This window comes from Pollachius pollachius (assembly GCF_949987615.1).
Source record: "Pollachius pollachius genome assembly, chromosome: 7".
Taxonomy (NCBI): domain Eukaryota; kingdom Metazoa; phylum Chordata; class Actinopteri; order Gadiformes; family Gadidae; genus Pollachius; species Pollachius pollachius.
Genome location: NC_136940.1, coordinates 15,164,541 through 15,183,901, shown reverse-complemented (window position 1 = coordinate 15,183,901; position 19,361 = coordinate 15,164,541). Strand labels below are relative to the sequence as shown.

Below are 19,361 nucleotides of genomic sequence, written 5' to 3'. Positions count from 1 at the left end.
GTTGCCAGATTGGGCAGATTTTCCGCCCAATCTGGCAACACAGGCTATCCCCATGACGGCAGAGGGAGGGTTATTTTCATTTTGAAATAATCGTAATTCTAATGCTCAATTAAGCAATATATATTACTTATGGGAAATTCTAATCTTATAGACAATAAATTACAAATACAGTTTTTCTCCTTTTCAGATTGGATCCGGTAAAAACATAACCCCGGCGTCACTCCTTGGCAGTTAATACATCCATTCGCAAAGCAACTTTCTGGCATATCATTTTCGCCTCAAAATACCAACTTTCATTCGTATGGTAAAACTGGCGACGTCCTGGCAGATCCTTGATTAGGTTACTAAGTTGCTAGAGAACGTTGTTCTTGCCCGCCAGCCAGTCGTCGTGACGTCACTTGCAAAGTATGAATTTCATCCTAGACAAACCGCAAAGGGGGCTCAATGTTCAAAATACCGGAAAAAAATAATAGCTCACAGCTACATATTGAAAAAAAGAACTACAAACTAGTTCATTTTTTTGGAACTGTGAACTTAGTTCAAAATTTTGAATTATGAATGTTTAACTGAACTAGTTCATTTTAAAATTTGTGAACTGAACTTTGAACTAGTTCACGTAGAAAGTGTACTTTCCCAACACTGGCGCTTCCGTGTATGTGTCACTGCTTGTGTGTGTGCGTGCATGTGTGTGCGTTTCTGTGTATGTTTGTGCGTGCTTGCGTGTGTGTTCTTACCTGTGCGTGTGCCGATGGCAGAGCCGTTAAACTTCTTACCTGTGCGTGTGTGTGTGTGTGCGCTTCCGTGTATGTGTCGTTGGCCTTTGTGTTGACGTGCGGTGTGTGTGCGGCCTTGTGTGTGCGTTTCCGTGTATGTTTGTGCGTGCTTGCGTGTGTGTTCTTACCTGCGTATGTGCCGATGGCGGAGCCGTTAAACGTCTTACCTGTGCGTGTGTATGTGTGTGTGTGCGGGCGTGTGTGTGCACGCGCGTGTAGGTGTCGCTGCCTTTGCGTTGACGTGCGGTGTGTCCGTGTGTTTGTGTGTGTGTGTAGTGTGTGCACATGTGTGTGCGTTTTCGTGCATGTTCGTGCGCATGTGCTTGCTTGCGATGTATATATGCATTCGCGCTTGGCACATGCGCACTTGAGTAACTTTGAGTAACTGGTGCGACAGGCCTGCTATTATAGTACGATTATTAAATTGAGCGTTAAATATTTTGCGCTAAATATCCGGAAGACACAAAACATATCTGATTGGTGGAAATCCTTTGGGCATGTAAGAGCCTGTTTTCATTTGGGTGCCCTTGCATTCAACATAACTGTTATAAAATGCAAAACAACTAGAGGACTCATTCAGATTCATCATCACCTTCAGGAAGAACATATTGAATATTAAATTGGTTTTGATTATTCACCCCACTATGTCACAGGTTGCTATGGTTTTTTCTGTCCCAGTGGACAAAAAAAATTGTAGACGAGAGACAGTGATTATAGGTGGCGTCCACTTAGCCTGTGGGATAAATTAATGTAGGCGGGGCACTCAGGCCTCCACTGTGCCATTGACACTGAGGTCCTTAAGTTAATGACCTTCCTCAAACACCCAGACGCACGCACGCACGCACGCACGCACGCACGCACGCACACACACAAACACCCCAATCCTTTTCGAAATGTATTTTTTAACATCTGCTCCCCTAAAACCACTATCACTGAACATCTTTACAAAGTCCAGGTTAATGCAGATTTGAAACTTGTGCATGCTTGGATTAAGGATAAAGCTTTTTATTGAAATCCTGCATACTGCAGCCGCTTTCACTAGCTCTCTTGGAAATGAGTCCTTTTCTAAAGTGTTTTCCCTTCAATGTGTGTTTCCTGTAGTGTGTGTGTGCGTGTGTGAGGGATGCACACACACACTCTTATTGGCCCAGCCAGCCGAATCTGAACCCAGCCAGAAAATGTGAGGTAGTTGGGTTCATTCCTGTTCCCAGTGAAAGTTCTTTCCCATCCTAGCCCAACCCACCCCACCACACCACTCACACACCCTATTTCGCAAAAACCTCAGCTGATGTCCCCAGGACCACCCTGCATGCCTCTTGTATCCCACCTACAAGTCTTTCAGACCAACTCATTTCCAAAATGGCCGGAGGGAGACTGCATGCATTGCACTGCAGCGGAAAAGCCCATTTAGCGTTTCTCGGGCCAGCCTATCAGGTGGTACCTCCCGGACAGAGGTTAATGGGGAATATCTAATTGTGGTTAATCTTTGGAAACACACAGGGTCACAGAGGGGTGCGCAGAGACCAAGAGAGAAAGAGAGCGAGAGAGAGAGAGAGAGAGAGAGAGAGGAATGAGCAAGCACATAAAAAAGGCAAGCTAATTCATTAGCGCGAAGCCATAACATAAATGAGCACCGACAGGGAGAGCAAGGGGAAAGAGAGGAGAGAGAGGGGGGGAGTGGTAGAGAGAGAGAGAGAGAGAGAGAGAGAGAGAGAGAGAGAGAGAGAAGAAAGATTGAAAGAGGGAGGAAGAGAGAAAGCGCAGGAGTGACTAGGGGGGGTGACGTTCCCCTCTCTGGGGAGCGTCTAATCCTCTTCCTAACTTTCTCTCCTACCTTCCTTTCTCTCCTCCTCTTTTGTGCTCAAGTGAAAGGAGCCCCGTTGCACAGGGATTCATAACCAACCCCCATGCCCCGCAACCCACCCCGCCCCAACAACCCCTGGCCATCCCCCACCCCAAGCCCCCCCCCTCCCTCCCCATCAACTGAAACGCCAACAAGCACTCACCAGAATAACAAATAGCCTGCATGACCCTGCGCTGCCGTCGTCCGAGGGAGCATGCATTCACTATCCATTGTGTTGGACGAATAAGACCAACACTGAAGCCCGGCATCCACCTAGGCTCTGGTAGCCCTACAGTAGGTGTCCAAATGAAATGTCTCGGTGCTTAAAACACAGATTAAAATTTAATTTAGGATTCTTTGTTTTATGCTGATTTTTCATCTCTTCCTCCACAAAGCAGCAGATATTACAAAGAGCACGTAATATACCGCTGAGGCCCTGTGCAATGCTCAAATCTTCCCTCTGTTTATGTCTACGTATATCTGTGTGTGTGTGTGTGTGTGTGTCTGTGTACGTATGTGTGTGTGTGTGTGTGTGTGTGTCTGTGTTTGTGTGTTCGTGTGTCTATGCGTGATTGGTGATCTTGAGGTCAATGAAAATTACTATGTTAGGCTCTGAATTAATTTAAGTTTTAATGTTCTGTTACTCAAGGGTGATGGTTGTAAATGTGTGTGTGTGTGTGTGCGCCTACGTGTGCGTGTGTGCATGCGTGTGTGTGGACCCACACATATGTGTGATTTTTGTCTTACTTGCAAATGTCCCTCTACAGTGCTTTTGTTTCTAGTGAAACATCATTAGGAGTGTGAGCACCTGAGAAAACATACAAGAAGAAGAAAAACCCTCTTCAGAGTGAGAGAGAGAGTCCCCCCCCACACACACACACAGGAGGGAGAGAGAGAGATGGAGAAGTTGAAATGACACAGGGAGGGGAATTGGAAGGGAAAGGCAGCAGGTATGGCGGTTTAGGAGGGCAACCGTGGGGGTGGTGGAGGAGAGCGTTGAGCTAATCAACATCTCATCTGGAACATGAGGATTCCTGAAGCTGAGCTACAGGCAGAGAGAGAGTGAGAAAGAGAGAGGGAGAGAGAGAGAGAGAGAGAGAGAGAGAGGTAGAGAGCGATAGGCAGAGAGGGATGGGGAGAGGGAGAGGCAGTGGCAGAGGCAGAGGGAGAGAGAGAGAGAGAGGCAGAGAAGAAGGATGGGGAGAGGGAGGGAGAGGGCGAGGAAGAGGGAGAGAGAGTTGGACAAACTAAGGGCTTAAAGAAAGAATGGACTCCGACGTATACAGAGAGATAAAGAAAGAGAAAAAGAGATGATACATAAAGAGAGCCCGGAATATTCTAAAATAGGAATACATAATCAAATTGATTTATAAGTGATTCGAATTTTTGGGGCCAGAAATGCATGTTTTTATTAAATATTGCCGATGACAATTAATTCTGCTATATATTCCATGTGATGGAATTAAACCACCAAGACGATATTCATATAAAAGTGCACCTAAAATACGTCTTATATTTAGCTGGGTCTTGCATTGGAGACATTGGAGTTGGACCCAGAATAATGTATTAGTAGCACATTTACCACCCTACCAGATGTAGGCGTTTAATCAAAAAGTGGTGAAAAAAATGTGATGTAATTCAGGCCTTTGAAGTTATTACAGGCCCACATCTCAGAAACAAAACACATTCTGCTGGTGTGTGGGCATAAAACACAACAAACAATGCTTCTGTTTACTACAACCACCATTTAATTTCCACATTGGCTGTGTAGACATTCTTTAGACACAGGCTTGATGCTCCAGAAGGAGTGGCATTACGTTGGTATAAAGCCATCAGGAATGGCTGGATGAATATGAACACAGCTTTTCATTCTGGCCAATCACAAAACACTGTAGATATTTGCAGGTAAATTGTACGTGCACGTGTGCTTGCGTGTGTGTGTGTGTGTGTGTGTGTGTGTGTGTGTGTGCGTGCCTGCCTGCCTGCCAGCCTGCGTGCGTGCGTGCGTGTGTGTGTGGGTGTGTGGGTGTGTGAAGCTGTGCGCACTCTGTGGGGCATGTTGCTGTTTTGGCACTATACGTTAATCCCAGCAGTGCAGATTGTATGAGTGTTCTATGGAGATTACAGATTAAGGACTGTTGCTGCAGATTAGCTGGCAGCTCTTTCTGCACCTCCGGATGGAAACACAGCTATCTCTCATAGCCACTGACAGACAGAATTACAGACTTACAGACAGACTTTCTGACAGACCACCTTATTTTCAGCATGCAGTTGAGCTCTGTTAACTGAAGATCTTTTAAACGGTTTTCTCATCATATAATTTTAGTTATGCAAAGGTTTTCCTAAACTAATCGATAAAAAAACTATATTAGATCAAGATGAAAATGTATATTTCATGTGAAAAGACCCATACATAGAAAAATGTTGTATGTATGTTTAGTCCAGTTGGGAGGATCGGAATGGCAAACCAGCAAGGGATCTTCAATTGGATTTCTGACACAACTGAATGTGACTATTTTAAGGACACTGAAAGACGACTTTTTATCATAAATCAAACAGTTCCTAGGACATTTGAGCTGCCGATCAAATAAGGCAATGCGGTAGAGGACAGCTACGGAGCAAGACTGGCGGAAAATAACATAGCGCCGGTTTGTTAGCTTACCAAAGCTTTCTCCTGTGTCAAACAAGCTATGGTTCTGGTTTTGATTCTGGTTCAAGATGAATACATAAATACATCGCACTTTGAGGCAGCGTTCGATACTACTTGTGCATGTTGATTTATCATTTAGCTGATCCTTCCTTTTAGACTAAACTGTTCATTTTATCACGCAGAAAAGTTACAAGCAAGGAAAATACTGATAAATCTGTAAAGGATTGTCACTCTTGGGAAAAGATACGCTTCCCAGGAATCTATAGAGACACGGTAAACAATTAAGTTGAGGGTTACAGGTGTGCGTAGACACAGAATTTAAATAGTCCTGTGTGAACTTAAGCACAATAACAAATCTGTTCACTATTATAGGTGCCAGATAAAAACATAGCACAGTGAAAACGTGGGCAGAATTAAAATAGAGCAGAACTGAATAAATGAAAAGAAAGATGTGGGGGCGGGAGAGGGCCATTTATAAAAAAAATATATAAAAAAAAGAGAGAGAAACACAAACAAAGAAAGAGTGATCCTTTGAGATTGACCAAACAACACTCTATTGGTTTCTATGACGACCAGGATTTGTCCTGCTGGGCCCGTAGAGGCTGAAGTAAGAGGCCCCTCTGAATGGTCACACACACACGCACACGCACACACACACACACACACACACACACACACACACACACACACACACACACACACACACACACACACAAAGCCCTTTCAGTCTCCGGATACACTCCCACATACAGGTGGTTTCAAAAGGATGTTTAAGAATGACAGACAGTGTTTGTTGATGAGTTTACTGCCGTATATTCAGGAATATTTTTTACGCTAATATACACCCACCTCCTCCCCATAACCCCCCCCACACACGTGCACACACATACAGTCCCCTGCTCACCCCTGTGGACTGGAGGCAGTTTGGAATGATAATTATTGTCACAGCAAATCCTTCTCCTCTCCCTTCTCCTAATCAAATTATGCGTTTCAAGACAAGTCATACTACCCCCCCCCCCCCACCCTATCGCTCTCTCTCACACACACACACACATACCCGTTTGTCGGGCTACAGGGACAATTTTTGATTTTTTGCTCAAATCAGACTGGGCATAGGGATGCGAGGACACCGGGTTCCGGTGGTGCTAGAGCTACAAAAAACATATCAAAAATCATGAAAAAAATCAGCGAACCTATACACGATTTAAAATTAAAAGATTTTCTTTGCATAACTGAGATATAAGAAATGGCTGTTTTTCAGACTTTCTAGTGGTTTGTAAAGACTTTTCTGTAACACGGTCTATAAGGACAGTGTGGGATACAAGGTCAGTGATGTCATCATACACATACACTATGTATAACCTGTTTTGAAAGGACACAAGGTTTGTAAGGCCAGGTCACCATACACATACACCAAGTATAACCTGTTTTGAAAGGACACATGGTTTATAAGACCAAAGTGACTGAGGCACACCATTATAATAATATGGAATATATTAAGAGGTAATTTTTGTTTTCTTTGTTGACCTCTGTTGTGCATTACAATTTGGCACATAAGTTGAACGAAGTGTAAATAACTCATCACATCGAGACATCATTTGCAGATGATGTACAGTACATGAGGAGCACAATCACTCCATTCTACACTTCTTCCTCTAGAAAACATCAGTACCTCCAATCAAATTCTGTCAAGTTACAAAAGTTTACAAATAACACCACGGCTCTTATCTGATGGGGTCTACCTACCGGTGGGCCAAGTGTCATTAAATCAACTAGGAGCATAACACAAAAACAGTGCTTGCATCCACTAGGACGAACTCAACCCCACCAGCACATATCATTGCATCCTTGCGCCCTAGTATTATGTCCTGAACCAACTGCTAACCTGCAATCATGTTTCTCTCACTTTCTGATCAAACACGATAACATTTTACTGGCCCATAGCCCCTAAAATCTACCTTTAGAAGTGACCTGGACTTTTAACATCAACATGAATAAAGGAATCTCATTTCTCCAAATATAACTAACTACACTTGCTCCTTACCAACCCACTCTTCAAAAACATGTTTATCTACTTTGGGATATTATCACAGATTACAAAGTGAGGGTATACACTCACCTAAAGGATTATTAGGTACACCATACTAATATTAACTTAACTCATCTACATTTAAGCTAAAAATTTTGAAAATAATTATTTATTATATAATAATTATTATATGTTTGTCATTATTAACACACAACACAACATTTGTTGAATCACTGAACTATATTTGATTTGGTCACCTCAAGAATCTCTTCCTTAACAAAGGACAAAGCAAAACAAACAAACAAACAAAAAACTGCCCGTGAACAAAATAAATGAAGTGAACTAACCCATTTCTGAACACAGAACACCAACTTGTAAAACATGCCTAGAAAGGCTCAAGCAATCCAAAAGTGCATTTAGCGTTTTGCATTTGAATGCCTTTTAAAGGCCAAGCCTCTGTTGCGTACAAAATCTCGAATGTTTTGAATGGATCTTGTCTCCAAGATAGGGTGTTCCTTTTCCTTGCACTGCAGGCACTGCCCACTGGTGGCAGTGACACCGTTTTCAACAAAAGGCCTCAGATGTTTCATCACGGCTTGTATCTCCTCACCAGACCATGGTCTCTTCGTACACCGCCTTGATGAAACACGGAAACCTGAACAATTAAAAAAAAGATTAGAAGATAAAAAAGATGTATTTGCAAGGATGTACTTGCAGGTAGGGAAGTTGCTGTTCAAAATTGCCAAACAAACTGGAACTTGTGTAGACAAAATATGTGTGGTAATAAATTGACTAGATCTGCTAAAAATGAAGTTGGATTGTTTTCATTAACATGACATTTCATTACACTGCTTGTTAAAAACAAAATAGACCCAGCTTCTTTATATGATTTGTGTGTTGACTGTACATTAGCAAGTGTGCCTAGTGCGCCTAGTGACCACATTTAAATAATACCTTGAGTAACTGAGTTAGGGAGATGAGGTGAACCAGAAGTTACACAGGCAGAGTTCCCCTGGTCATCTAAAAAAACATTGCACAGTATAAATGTATGGGCTTAAAGAGCCTGTCTGCCTACCAATCAATGGGGAATATGAGCCCTTTCAGGACGAAGCTAGACCCCTCCGCTTCGTGTCGCCCTGTCTGGGCTCATATTCCCCATAATGACTGGTGTTCTATACATTATCCCTTACATATGTCTAACCAAACATAATGTAAGTGTTGACTGCACATTGGCAAGTGTGCCTAGTGACCGCATTTAAATAATACCTTGAGTAACTGAGTCAGGGAGATCAGGTGAACCAGAAGTTACACAGGCAGAGTTCCCCTGGTCATCTAAAAAAACATTGCACAGTATAAATGTATGGGCTTAAAGAGCCTGTCTGCCTACCAATCAAACATCATGGGCATAGAGGGGATACATGTAAAACTGTAATATATTCTACTACCATGCACATGACAAGCAGACAGCCAATTCTATATTATAATAACTATGCTCATGGCAAAGTTGTTGAAGCGGGTGAAGTCAGGAGAGCCTGAGTGTGCAACCATACCTTGAGTAATAATTTTACTAGGAAATTATATACATTTTACACAGGCCAAGTCTTCCCTGTTGTTTTAAAATGATCATGCAAACTACTGAACACATCAAAATACTAACCACAAAGCATATGTGTCACAATGAAGAGAGATGACAAAAAGGTAAGCTTGTAACAAAGTTTCTAACCATCGTACTACTGGAAAATTCCTGACTAAAACACTTTTAATACACTCTAATGAACCCACAGATCCCAGCTCATTACGATATGTTCGGTAAATGTTGGGTCCATCATTGAGATTATACCTTGAGCTGCAGTCTCAGAGAGATGAGGCGATCCAAAAGTGCCAGAAGCCAACATTTCTTCATTGTCTAAAAACAACAAAAGACAAAAAAAAAAACAATCGTTGATTAACCCTGGAATATCTGGAAAACCCCTGGAAAAATCTGTGCACGTGTTTGTAACACAGACAAACTCAAGGTATGCAAGGACACTGTCCTTTGGACTTTTAATGACATCCTTGATCAAACTCTAAGTCTTGCATTATTGAACTCCCAGTGTATGGCACACTCAGAAAAAAAACTGTGTTGTGAGGACACCATGGTTAGTAAAACCATCCATACTGAATAGAAGACATTTCCATTATTGAACTCCCAGTGTATGGCACACTCAGAAAAAAAACTGTGTTGTGAGGACACCATGGTTAGTAAAACCATCCATACTGAATAGAAGACATTTCCATTATTGAACTCCCAGTGTATGGCACACTCAGAAAAAAAACTGTGTTGTGAGGACACCATGGTTAGTAAAACCATCCATACTGAATAGAAGACATTTCCATTACTGAACTCCCAGTGTATGGCACACTCAGAAAAAAAACTGTGTTGTGAGGACACCATGGTTAGTAAAACCATCCATACTGAATAGAATACATTTCCATTATTGAACTCCCAGTGTATGGCACACTCAGAAAAAAAACTGTGTTGTGAGGACACCATGGTTAGTAAAACCATCCATACTGAATAGAAGACATTTCCATTATTGAACTCCCAGTGTATGGCACACTCAGAAAAAAAACAGTGTTGGGGGGACACCATGGTTAGTAAAACCATCCATACTGAATAGAGGACATTTCCACTGTAGCTGCAAGATGTTTACTAAAACACTGAAAATTGTGTTCCATGGAACATCACAGTACTTCTAACCATTGGTCAATTTCAAAACACAGGTAAATTCAAACTCACCTCACAAGCAGAGTCATTTGGCGCAGCTCTGGATGATTGACACCCTGATCTTGATTCGGTCTCTGTACAAGAGAACACAGGGAGATTCAGTGCTCGACTTTCCTCAAGTCATAAAACCACATATAGGCATAACATACTCAACTCAAATCCCTGACAGATGATATTCTACTCAAAATGTCCATCAAGACATAGAAAAATGGCCTGATATCGCCACATTTTTCATGCTGCAACCCCTTGGCAGGCATGACATGCATTGCCAGAAGTTAACAACATTTACTCAAAACTGTAACTGACCACTGGCAAGGTCTGCTGAGAACACAGGGGATGACACCTCCTGGTGCTGGCCACCAACTTCTCCAATCCCCTCTTTTGCAGAAGAAGTGCCACTTTGACCGCTGACACAGTGCACCTAAAAAAATGAACAGCAATATGCAAAGATGAACAGGCATCAACTGGTACAGATGGGAATACTCCATACAGTATGTGCAAAGACAGAATATTTAACAAGATTTAGCAATCATTTTGGATAAGGGAGGCATGTCACTGCATAACAAATTTCAGCATCAAGCCGCAGGAAACAGCTGACAATGCACCATATAGGTACACATTGATGCCACAAGGAAGAATGTGTATTAAAGAGAAAAAAACGCTATTCCTTAACTAGCCACTTTACAAGTAAGTGCTGTAGTTTCTATATCTGTATGTGAGACAGGGGAATATTCACGTTATGTGAGGACAGTTTGTAACACAGACAACCTCATGGTATGCAAGGACACTGTCCTTTGGACTTTTAATGACATCCTTGATCAAACTCTAAGTCTTGCATTATTGAACTCCCAGTGTATGGCACACTCAGAAAAAAAACTGTGTTGTGAGGACACCATGGTTAGTAAAACCATCCATACTGAATAGAAGACATTTCCATTATTGAACTCCCAGTGTATGGCACACTCAGAAAAAAAACTGTGTTGTGAGGACACCATGGTTAGTAAAACCATCCATACTGAATAGAATACATTTCCATTATTGAACTCCCAGTGTATGGCACACTCAGAAAAAAAACTGTGTTGTGAGGACACCATGGTTAGTAAAACCATCCATACTGAATAGAAGACATTTCCATTATTGAACTCCCAGTGTATGGCACACTCAGAAAAAAAACAGTGTTGGGGGGACACCATGGTTAGTAAAACCATCCATACTGAATAGAGGACATTTCCACTGTAGCTGCAAGATGTTTACTAAAACACTGAAAATTGTGTTCCATGGAACATCACAGTACTTCTAACCATTGGTCAATTTCAAAACACAGGTAAATTCAAACTCACCTCACAAGCAGAGTCATTTGGCGCAGCTCTGGATGATTGACACCCTGATCTTGATTCGGTCTCTGTACAAGAGAACACAGGGAGATTCAGTGCTCGACTTTCCTCAAGTCATAAAACCACATATAGGCATAACATACTCAACTCACATCCCTGACAGATGATATTCTACTCAAAATGTCCATCAAGACATAGAAAAATGGCCTGATATCGCCACATTTTTCATGCTGCAACCACTTGGCAGGCATGACATGCATTGCCAGAAGTTAACAACATTTACTCAAAACTGTAACTGACCACTGGCAAGGTCTGCTGAGAACACAGGGGATGACACCTCCTGGTGCTGGCCACCAACTTCTCCAATCCCCTCTTTTGCAGAAGAAGTGCCACTTTGACCGCTGACACAGTGCACCTAAAAAAATGAACAGCAATATGCAAAGATGAACAGGCATCAACTGGTACAGATGGGAATACTCCATACAGTATGTGCAAAGACAGAATATTTAACAAGATTTAGCAATCATTTTGGATAAGGGAGGCATGTCACTGCATAACAAATTTCAGCATCAAGCCGCAGGAAACAGCTGACAATGCACCATATAGGTACACATTGATGCCACAAGGAAGAATGTGTATTAAAGAGAAAAAAACGCTATTCCTTAACTAGCCACTTTACAAGTAAGTGCTGTAGTTTCTATATCTGTATGTGAGACAGGGGAATATTCACGTTATGTGAGGACAGTTTGTAACACAGACAACCTCATGGTATGCAAGGACACTGTCCTTTGGACTTTTAATGACATCCTTGATCAAACTCTAAGTCTTGCATTATTGAACTCCCAGTGTATGGCACACTCAGAAAAAAAACTGTGTTGTGAGGACACCATGGTTAGTAAAACCATCCATACTGAATAGAAGACATTTCCATTATTGAACTCCCAGTGTATGGCACACTCAGAAAAAAAACTGTGTTGTGAGGACACCATGGTTAGTAAAACCATCCATACTGAATAGAATACATTTCCATTATTGAACTCCCAGTGTATGGCACACTCAGAAAAAAAACTGTGTTGTGAGGACACCATGGTTAGTAAAACCATCCATACTGAATAGAAGACATTTCCATTATTGAACTCCCAGTGTATGGCACACTCAGAAAAAAAACAGTGTTGGGGGGACACCATGGTTAGTAAAACCATCCATACTGAAAAGAGGACATTTCCACTGTAGCTGCAAGATGTTTACTAAAACAGTGAAAATTGTGTTCCATGGAACATCACAGTACTTCTAACCATTGGTCAATTTCAAAACACAGGTAAATTCAAACTCACCTCACAAGCAGAGTCATTTGGCGCAGCTCTGGATGATTGACACCCTGATCTTGATTCGGTCTCTGTACAAGAGAACACAGGGAGATTCAGTGCTCGACTTTCCTCAAGTCATAAAACCACATATAGGCATAACATACTCAACTCACATCCCTGACAGATGATATTCTACTCAAAATGTCCATCAAGACATAGAAAAATGGCCTGATATCGCCACATTTTTCATGCTGCAACCACTTGGCAGGCATGACATGCATTGCCAGAAGTTAACAACATTTACTCAAAACTGTAACTGACCACTGGCAAGGTCTGCTGAGAACACAGGGGATGACACCTCCTGGTGCTGGCCACCAACTTCTCCAATCCCCTCTTTCGCAGAAGAAGTGCCACTTTGACCTCTGACACAATGCACCTAAAAAATGAACAGCAATATGCAAAGATGAACAAACATCAACTGGTACAGTGTCCATTTCACTCAAACCCTTAAGTGTATGACACTCAAAATGATGTAGACAGGGGAACAGTGTTAAGTGATGGCTATCTGTACCGACAAAGATTTTCAGACTGTACCTGCAGTATAATTGTAATTCATTGATAAATATGTCCCTTACGAAACTACATCATTTCTAAACATTCATATATCCCAAAATAAACAGCTAAATTCAAACTAACCTCATGCGCAGGACAGTCTGGTGTGGGACTGGATGACTGACACTCTGCTCTCCATTCGGTGTCTGTTGAAGAGAACACAGTACATGAATGCACAGTACCTTGCCAGACCCTAGTATTTACCAGGCATTGTTTCTTCAAGCAGGGACTCACCTCTGAATAAGTCTGTAGAGAAAACATCGGGTTCCAAGTAATGGGTGTGGTCACTAAGCTCTGCAACGGAGTGTTGGCCAGAAGGGAAGCTTGCACCGCTGAGTTGTGTCTAAACAAGTTAAACAGAAAAATGCACATGTGAACTTGGACATCACTTACACAATTGTGTTATTGTACAGTTGAACTGACTAAAACAGAGTAACAATTTAAAATGACCCTTGAATATGATCGGCTGGATCACATTTGATCCTGTTGTGAAATTCCCATCACATCTCTGCTTTTTGTTCTATGTTAGTACACCTTAGAAAAGTTACGCTGTCTGCATTTGTGAATTACTTGCCAACAATTCAGCTAGAGAAAATATATTTTGCGGAAGAATTGTTATTTACGAATAGTTCACTACATTTTCCTGTGCCCTTGTTCAATAAAACTATGCCAAGTGTACATGGTGATGCTTTGTGTTGTGACCTACTTCTTTCCTTAGCCATTGTAAAACAATGGGACTTATTGGTTTAACAGACAGCCGTATTCAACCTTACCTCACAAGCAGAGCTGCCTGATGTCATATTGCAGGACTGGACTTCTGGTCTCTCTCTGGTCTCTGTAGAATACAGGAAAGAATATGAAGAAGGCCAGGGAGGGTGGGGTTGTGCATCACTCTAGAAGCAACCACACTGTCGCTGGTTCACATTCTTTATAGACACAATATGTTTATACGGCCACCATAACTAATGTAAAAACCATCTCAGTAAACATGGCCATATGTGGCACAAATGTTTCTCAATCATCTATAGCACACCATTGACAACTAGATAAAACATTTAGTCAAACATTCACTGACCTTCAATACAGACTGTGGATGGCATGATTTGGGCTTTGAAACAGTCTTTGATAGACTCTTGGGCAGCAGTGCTTGTAACAGTAGGGGGAATCTACAAAACATACAGATAAGCTTGCTCTCATCATCTGGGAGAGAGACACGATTGACTAAAAAACAGATTGAAGACCACCAAGATGTGACTTCTCACCAAGCAGTGACTTCTGTTTTTTGGTTATGATTGTTGGCACTAACAAGCGATAGGTATTGTGTAATCTCTGTGGCATCATGAAACTGACACAGCTTAACACAAAGAGATGATTTCATTTTTATCAAGATGTCAAACTATAGGCTATATTTTTTAAACCTTGACACCAATTCATAGGGGAAAAAAATCAAAATGACCCACCTCTTTACGCCAGGGCCATTCTTTCCCACCATAGTCATAAGTGATTTCAGTTCCTGCCATAATTTCCTTGAGTGCAAAAAGGCAGAGATGTGGCTTCCCATCTGCTTCGATCAACTTCATTCTGCAATTTGGTGCCTTGTGCTCATCGTTTACCAGTCGTCCAAATGACCCATCTTCAAGTGCTCCATCAATGCTGCAAATGTACAAACATCATGCACTAAACAGACGTTTATAGTGACACTTTTGAATTGTACTTTAATTTGCAAGCAACTACAGTACACTAATGCCAACATTCAATACTAGTATAGATGTTCGATGCACAGTTGATGCAAGTTAAATTGCAACACAAGATCTTTACCTCAGAAATCCTGACTTCTCACTATAGTAATCTAAACATACAGTATTAGTCATTCTGAACCTACCACCATGTCTTCTGCTTCCATGTGAAGTCAAACATGAAGATCGAACATGCATTGTGGTACAGTTTACGTCTATGTTCGGCTTCGGCTGCATCACTGAGCTCCCCTCTATACTCGACCACAAAGTCTCCTTGATTGAAAACAGCTAAAGTGAAGATACCACGACCTGCAGACACAACCTTATTAGAGTAACAGGGGTAGCAGACTATCCATTGGATACAACTCAGCACTGCAAATAATCTAATAGAATGAATTATTCCTATAAATTGCTACAATGCAACGTTGTGCTTTTTTTTCAATTCCTCATGTACAATAATGAATACATGTCCAAGTGTAGAATACAGCAACAGACAGGCCCACTATTAACTAAGATATTATTTAAATACTATTAACAACTTTAATTTATATTGATGTTTGTACAATTAATAGTCATAGACTGAAAACCACTCACCTTTAACTGGATTAATATATTTGATTTCTAACATTGAATTCTTGTCTCTTCCTGCAAGGATGTGATTAGTGGCATCCTGAAAGGGAGTTCTCCGTGGCATGATGGAAGTTACTAACAAAAAAAACAAAAATGTAAACAACAACACAACTTCACCACTTTTCATCTCACTAATACCATGGATATTCAAACAGTATGCTCAGATACTAAATGACAATGTGTCTGCGTTGGCCGACTAACTTTTTTTAGTTAGGATATTCATGCTGCGCGCCTCCTATTTGCAACGGAATTTGTTTAAGATATAAAAACATTTAATTTAACACACACGCACTAAAAAAGATATTTTCGTTTTTAAATAAATATTTGGAAACGAAAAATGTTAGCCGAACATGTTTTCCGCAGTGTGCCTCTCTGGCATTGAGCGGGTCTACAGGATCGCACTCTGCACAACCCAGTCAGTAAGAAAGTGAACGGTCTCGGGCCCGTAGGCACACGCCTCCGTAGTCAACGCTGTCCAAGCATTAATTTACAGAGCAATCCCTGCAACGTTTTTAGCTTATATAAAATAAGAGACTAGGAGGATGAGTGTGTGTCTGATGGCGGGGGGGGCATCACGATGGTGGCCGTCCATCGTGATGTCGGTCAGCCATCACGATGGACGATGACATTGTCCAGCGGCACAACCAGGGGCGAGGCTAGCCCATTTTTAGGGGTGCTGAAGCACCCCTAAAAAGGGGCTCAGCACCCCTAAAACTTGGGAGTAAGAAATGTTATTCTAAAAATTATATTTGTTCGTCTTTGAAATTGTTAAATAATGTCCAAAACATACTTACATACTTCTGGAAAGGGCTCCAAAAAAAGAAAAAAATCTTTTGAGTTAGTTGAACCAATGTTAAAATTATGAAGTTATTTTTCAATATAAATATTTTTTGTTTTTGTGTGAAAAAAGGGTGGGTGGTGTGGCAGTGGGGCTCATTGAGTGCTCAGCACCTCTAAAGCTCTGACCCTAGAATCGCCCCTGGGCACAACCCTAGCGCTGGACATTAAGCTTGCCAAGCCATAACCTCTGGCTATACTTTCCTCACGTGGGAGTTAATAAATAATAAATAAATAATAAATACAATAGTGTTAATCTTACCAAACCATTTCCATTTACCATTTCTTACCTGCTCTCCACAACGTGCATTTCCAGAACTCCCAGCAAATGAATCTGGTAATCAGAGACGTAGTAGCTCTCTTCTTTCCAGCCAAATATCAAAATGAGCATGTGCAGTGTTGAGTTAGCGTCTAATTTCGCGCGTTGTGTATAATCTCCCGCGTTGTGTATAATTTCCCGCGCTTGTGTGTCGCAGCATGCAGGGACCACGACCACCGATAGGGGCAGTGGCGGACACACAAATATACAAAATATGTCAGATTTTTGGTACATAAGGACTTTTGAGAAAACCACTTTTTGGGTATTAAAACATGCTGAGAAAAGGTTTAATAAGGTTTATTTTTATGAGGACAGCCAACTGTCCTCCTATACCGGAGGGTCCTCGTAGCTCTTTGAAATGTCTTGAAATCTGTCCTTCTAAACCCCAAAACAAACACACACACACACACACGCACACACACACACCCACACCCACACACACAATCATACACACACACAAACGGGAAAGCGCGTGCATTTGCGCACTCCCAAACCAGATACAACTCATCGAAATGAAGGAAGACAGTCAACCTAGTAGACGAAACTGAATCGTAGTAACTGATTACGCACGGTTTCGGGATTTCACGGAATCAGGAGCGCGTGCGTGCATGCTTGTGTGCGTGCGTGGAAGAAGGCGCGCGGATGAGAAATGGGCTGCAGAGCAACACCGCGCGCCGTGATTAATGCGGCTTTTAGCTGCAGCGGAGCCTCGGCCCCCTTTTCCGCAAACTGACCTGCTAATTCTCTCCCGCACTACGTCTACATCTTTCTCCCTTTCTCTTTTTTTCTCCTTGAACCCTTGACGATTAACTGCAGGGAATCGTTTCAAACCAACACTCCAATGAATTAACATTCATATAGGCCTATGTATTAAAAAAGAAACACACATTTCACCCACAGAATAACCTCGAGTAAAATACACGCGTTCTACTTAGTTTCACTTCACCCTCTAGGCGGAAAAAGCCTTCCAGCTGGAAACTAAATCAGCCCTTGTTAAGAGCCGTTTCTGGCAACAAAAAAAAAAACAGTGTACCGGCAGAAGATAACATGGGGGGGGGGGGGGGGGGGGGGGGGGGGGGGGTGCAGACCGGACCCCCCGCACACCGGGAGCGGGAAAGCATGCGCGAGTCACGCGTTACTACAATCATTTTAGGAAAATGAAGCCATTTACACATCACGCTGAATCCCTTTAGACCAAACGTCAAACCGGTACACTTGTAGCCTACAAACACAGAGGACATAAGCTACCAGCAGCAGCACGCCACTTTTCAGCTCTCTCATCCGTTTCCATGTCCCTCTTATCCCATTTATGTCTTTCTGACAAACACACTTATACTCAGAATGACACACTCGTCACACACACACGCGCGCAGGCTACAAATATATGACAACATTACACACTGTGTCACTGTGTAAATTATTTCTCATGCTAAAAGACCAATGCATCAGCGGAAGCGTTGCAGTGATTGAGGACAAGCACTTTGAATCCACAGGCTCCCAGAAATCCCGACTAAACACTGCCGTCCAGGTCAATGGGAACCGCTCCGCAATTTAAACATAAAGTCGTCAATCGTGCTGCAACATTATGCACTCGAGCACTTACCTTTTCACTTAACGAAAATCGAGCAGAGTAAGTTCCCATTCTGCGAAAGGTTAGAATCCAGTCATTCCGTTGTGTGTGTGTGTGTGTGTGTGTGTGTCCCCCGGTTCGCCTACTCGGACGTCCACCGCGGTGTCTCGGTAAAGGGAGTAATAATCCAGTTTCCCATCCCGGGAGATTCCTTCCCAAGATGAGTTACATCTTTTCACATGCCCACAAAAGTATGTCAAGCTTTCAGCGCGTTTTTCCTGCTTGTTTCCCTCCCTCCTCCTCCTCTCTGCTCTCTCGCTCTGTCACATACACATACACACACACACACACGCACACGCACACGCACACACACACATACACACACGCACTTGCTGGTCCCCTCGATCGGCTGCTGCCGCTGAAGTTGCCTAGTTACCTCCCTCTGAAGGGTGGTTCAGGCCGCCGAACCGACAGCCAATCACAAGGCCGGGTTCGCCTTAACCCGTCTGCTGCCGAACTGTCCTTATTTCGCGGTTCCAAGCGAAAAGAGCATGAAATAGAATCCGCAACAACAGAAAAGCGACTGTGTAAAAGACGGATAAAAGGGAAAACGAGACGTCAGTGGGTAGACGGCGGAGTTGTAACCGTATGCCAATATTTTTGATTGTTTGAGTGGTGCGGTGCCAAGTGAGGCTTTTATGTCTAAACGAGTGTTAAGACAAACGATGAGCTGCTGTTAAGATATGGACACGATCATAACTTTTCAGAAACGAAACTTTACAGCTCAACAAAAAAAATAAACGCAATTATTAGTATAACATAAGTTCATCCCCTTGCTTTTTCTGACTTCCTCTCTGTTACACGCACGCACGCACGCACGCACGCACACGCGCGCGCACACACACACACACACACACACACACACACACACACACACCAAGCAGAGCACAGTAG

At 42.3% G+C, this 19,361-nt stretch overlaps 1 protein-coding gene across 1 annotated transcript in view; it reads right to left on the bottom strand.

The window, feature by feature from the left end:
- dab1a (DAB adaptor protein 1a) overlaps positions 1-18,646 on the bottom strand; it is a gene marked incomplete at its 3' end in the record, with an annotated part of 105,925 nt that extends 87,279 nt beyond the window's left edge. The window contains exon 1 of the mRNA XM_079740607.1: positions 18,441-18,646. The remainder of the gene's footprint in view (positions 1-18,440) is intronic.
- Positions 18,647-19,361: the final 715 nt, after the last annotated feature.